The sequence below is a fragment of the Schistocerca gregaria genome, chromosome 1 (assembly GCF_023897955.1).
Source record: "Schistocerca gregaria isolate iqSchGreg1 chromosome 1, iqSchGreg1.2, whole genome shotgun sequence".
NCBI classification, from domain to species: domain Eukaryota; kingdom Metazoa; phylum Arthropoda; class Insecta; order Orthoptera; family Acrididae; genus Schistocerca; species Schistocerca gregaria.
In genome coordinates this window covers 437,128,361-437,133,333 of record NC_064920.1, presented here as the reverse complement: position 1 = coordinate 437,133,333, position 4,973 = coordinate 437,128,361, and the positions used below count along the sequence as shown (strand labels likewise).

Here is a 4,973-nt window from a genome sequence, read left to right as displayed (position 1 = left end):
CAATCGAACTTCTCTCAAGCCTTGCTTTGCAATCGATAAACAGAAATACAAAATTACATTCAGTTCTGTTAACGGCAACTACATTTTAGTCACCAGGTTCAAAATCTAAATTTGGTGCATAAATAACAGCGGCCCTTCAAGAACTTGTTTCATATTTACTTATGCACGTAAGTAAAAGTGAGAAGAAAAGATAATATCCCTGAGAGAAAGAGTCATACTCAAACAAAAGAAAAATTCATGCTGATAAATATATATATATATATGCTTGGGACAACAGTACATTTTCAGGCAGACAAACTTTCGAAATTACAATAGTTACAATTGTCATCAACAGATGGCGCTGCGGTCTGGGAAACTCTATAGTACGATATTTTCCACATATCCACCATGCGTAGCAATAATATGGCGTAGTCTCTGAATGAAATTACCCGAAACCTTTGACAACGTGTCTGGCGGAATGGCTTCACATTCAGATGAGATGTACTGTTTCAGCTGTTCAATTGTTTCTGGATTCTGGCGGTACACCTGGTCTTTCAAGTGTCCCCACAGAAAGAAGTCACAGGGGTTCATGTCTGGCGAATAGGGAGGCCAATCCACGCCGCCTCCTGTGTGTTTCGGATAGCCCAAAGCAATCACACGATCATCGAAATATTCATTCAGGAAATGAAAGACGTCGGCCGTGCGATGTGGCCGGGCACCATCTTGCATAAACCACGAGGTGTTCGCTGTGTCGTCTAAGGCAGTTTGTACCGCCACAAATTCACGAATAATGTCCAGATAGCGTGACGCAGTAATCGTTTCGGATCTGAAAAATGGGCCAATGATTCCTTTGGAAGAAATGGCGGCCCAGACCAGTACTTTTTGACGAAGCAGGGACGATGGGACTGCAACGTGGGGCTAATCGGTTCCCCATATGCGCCAGTTCTGTTTATTGACGAAGCCGTCCAGGTAAAAATAAGCTTCGTCAGTAAACAAAATGCTGCCCACATGCATATCGCCATCATCAATCCTGTGCACTATATCGTTAGCTAATGTCTCTGGTGCAGCAATGGTAGCGGCGCTGAGGGGTTGCCGCGTTTGAATTTTGTATGGATAGAGGTGTAAACTCTGGTGCATGAGATGATACGTGGACGTTGGCGTCATTTGGACCGCAGCTGCAACACGACGAACGGAAACCCGAGGCCGCTGTTGGACCTCCTGCTGCACTAGCTGCGCGTTGCCCTCTGTAGTTGCCGTACGCGGTCGCCCTACCTTTCCAGCACGTTCATCCGTCACGTTCCCAGTCCATTGAAATTTTTCAAACAGATCCTTTACTGTATCGCTTTTCAGTCCTTTGGTTACATTAAACCTCCGTTGAAAACTTCGTCTTGTTGCAACAACACTGTGTTTTAGGCGGTGGAATTCCAACACCAGAAAAATCCTCTGTTCTAAGGAATAAACCATGTTGTCCACAGCACACTTGCACGTTGTGAACAGCACATGCTTACAGCAGAAAGACGACGTACAGAATGGCGCACTCACAGACTGCATTGTCTTCTATATCTTTCACATCACTTGCAGCGCCATCTGTTGTTGAAAATTGTTACTACTGTAATTTCGAAAGTTTGTCCGCCTGAAAATGTACTGTTGTCCCAAGCATATTGCAACAAACGGTGTATTTCTATCGCTGCTCGTTAAGTTTTTATTGCTGTTTCAAATATACCGGTCATTTTTGAAACACCCTATATATAACAACGTGAGGGTCCGAAATTTTATGTACCAATATTAAGTACACAGAAATTAACTGAGATATGGTTGTCTGTACAGAAAACTATACTTAAAAGAAAATTTTTTATGTACGTAATTATATGTATGTGAAATTAATGCCAATGGCCATACCATGTTGAATACACCGGTTCTCGTCCGATCACCGAAGTTAAACAACATCAGGCCCGGTTAGTACTTGGATGGGTGACCGCCTGAGAACACCGGGTGCTGTGGGCTCCCTCTCATTTTCCTCCCCCCATGAACCATGAACCATGGACCTTGACGTTGGTGGGGAGGCTTGCGTGCCTCAGCGATACAGATGGCCGTACCGTAGGTGCAACAACAACGGAGGGTATCTGTTGAGAAGCCAGACAAACGTGTGGTTCCTGAAGAGGGGCAGCAGCCTTTTCAGTAGTTGCAGAGGCAACAGTCTAGATGATTGACTGATCTGGCCTTGCAACATTAACAAAAACGGCATTGTTGTGCTGGTACTGCGAACGGCTGAAAGCAATGGCAAACTACAGCCGTAATTTTTCCCGAGGACATGCAGCTTTACTGTATGATTAAATGATGATGGCATCCTCTTGGGTAAAATATTCCGGAGGTAAAATAGTCCCCCATTCGGATCTCTGGGCGGGGACTACTCAGGAGGATGTCGTTATCAGGAGAAAGAAAACTGGCGTTCTACGGATCGGAGCGTGGAATGTCAGATCCCTTAATCGGGCAGGTAGGTTAGAAAATTTAAAAAGGGAAATGGATAGGTTAAAGTTAGATATAGTGGGAATTAGTGAAGTTCGGTGGCAGGAGGAACAAAACTTCTGGTCAGGTGACTACAGGGTTATAAACACAAAATCAAATAGGGGTAATGCAGGAGTAGGTTTAATAATGAATAGGAAAATAGGAATGTGGGTAAGCTACTACAAACAGCATAGTGAACGCATTATAGTGGCCAAGATAGATACGAAGCCCACACCTACTACAGTAGTACAAGTTTATATGCCAACTAGCTCTGCAGATGATGAAGAAATTGAAGAAATGTACGATGAAATAAAAGAAATTATTCAGATAGTGAAGGGAGACGAAAATTTAATAGTAATGGGAGACTGGAATTCGAGTGTAGGAAAAGGGAGAGAAGGAAACGTAGTAGGTGAATATGGATTGGGGCTAAGAAATGAAAGAGGAAGCCGCCTAGTAGAATTTTGCACAGAACATAACTTAATCATAGCTAACACTTGCTTCAAGAATCACAAAAGAAGGTTGTATACATGGAAGAATCCCGGAGATACTAAAAGGTATCAGATAGATTATATAATGGTAAGACAGAGATTTAGGAACCAGGTTTTAAATTGTAAGACATTTCCAGGGGCAGATGTGGACTCTGAACCACAATCTATTGGTTATGAACTGCAGATTAAAATTGAAGAAACTGCAAAAAGGTGGGAATTTAAGGAGATGGGACCGGGATAAACTAACTAAACCAGAGACTGTACAGAGTTTCAGGGAGAGCATAAGGGAAAAATTGACAGCAGCGGGGGAAAGAAGTAAAGTATAAGAAGAATGGGTAGCTTTGATAAATGAAGTAGTGAAGGCAGCAGAGGATTAAATAGGTAAAAAGACGAGGGCTACTAGAAATCCTTGGGTAACAGAAGAAATATTGAATTTAATTGATGAAAGGAGAAAGTATAAAAATGCAGGAAAAGAAGCAGGCAAAAAGGAATAGAAACGTCTCAAAAATGAGATCGACAGGAAGTGCAAAATGGCTAAACAGGGATGGCTAGAGGACAAATGTAAGGATGTAGAAGCTTATCTCACTAGGGGTAAGATAGATACTGCCTACAGGAAAATTAGAGAGACCTTTGGAGAGAAGAGAACCACGTGTATGAATATCAAGAGCTCAGATGGCAGCCCAGTTCTAAGCAAAGAAGGGAAGGCAGAAAGGTGGAAGGAGTATATAGAAGGCTTATACAAGGGTGATGTACCTGAGGACAATATTACGGAAATGGAAGAGGATGTAGATGAAGACGAAATGGGAGATACGATACTGCGTGAAGAGTTTGACAGAGCACCGAAAGACCTGAGTGGAAACAAGGCCCCCGGAGTAGACAACATTCCATTAGAACTACTGACGGCCTTGGGACAACCAGTCCTGACAAAACTCTACCAGATGGTAAGCAAGATGTATGAGACAGGCGAAATACCCTCAGACTTCAAGAAGAATATAATAATTCCAATCCCAAAGAAAGCAGGTGCTGACAGATGTGAAAATTACCGAACTATCAGTTTAATAAGCCACGGCTGCAAAATACTAACGCGAATTCTTTACAGACGAATGGAAAAACTGGTAGATGCAGACCTCGGGGAGGATCAGTTTGGATTCCGTCGAAATGTTGGAACACGTGAGGCAATACTGACCTTACGACTTATCTTAGAAGAAAGATTAAGAAAAGGCAAACCTACGTTTCTAGCATTTGTAGACTTAGAGAAAGCTTTTGACAATGTTGACTGGAATACGCTCTTTCAAATTCTGAAGGTGGCAGGGGTAAAATACAGGGAGCGAAAGGCTATTTATAATTTGTACAGAAACCAGATGGCAGTCATAAGAGTCGAGGGGCATGAAAGGGAAGCAGTGGTTGGGAAAGGAGTGAGACAGGGTTGTAGCCTCTCCCCGATGTTATTCAATCTGTATTTTGAGCAAGCAGTAAAGGAAACAAGAGACAAATTTGGAGTTGGTATTAAAATTCATGGAGACGAAGTATAAACTTTGAGGTTCGCCGATGACATTGTAATTCTGCCAGAGACGGCAAAGGACTTGGAAGAGCAGTTGAACGGAATGGACAGTGTCTTGAAAGGAGGATATAAGATGAACATCAACAAAAGCAAAACAAGGATAATGGAATGTAGTCAAATTAAATCGGGTGATGCTGAGGGAATTAGATTAGGAAATGAGACACTTAAAGTGGTAAAGGAGTTTTGCTAATTGGAGAGCAAAATAACTGATGATGGACGAAGTAGAGAGGATATAAAATGTAGACCGGCAATGGCAAGAAAGCGTTTCTGAAGAAGAGAAATTTTTTAACATCGAGTATTGATGCAAGTGTTAGGAAGTCGTTTGTGAAAGTATTTGTATGGAGCCCAGCCATGTATGGAAGTGAAACATGGAAGATAACTAGTTTGGACAAGAAGACAATAAAAGCTTTCGAAAGGTGGTGCTACAGAAGAATACTGAA

At 42.3% G+C, this 4,973-nt stretch overlaps 1 non-coding gene across 1 annotated transcript; it reads left to right on the top strand.

The window, feature by feature from the left end:
- The first annotated feature begins 1,864 nt into the window (after positions 1–1,864).
- On the top strand, positions 1,865–1,983 carry LOC126287283 (5S ribosomal RNA). Its single transcript, XR_007551768.1, has one exon. It is a non-coding gene; the product is annotated as a 5S ribosomal RNA (ribosomal RNA).
- The last annotated feature ends 2,990 nt before the right edge of the window (positions 1,984–4,973 follow it).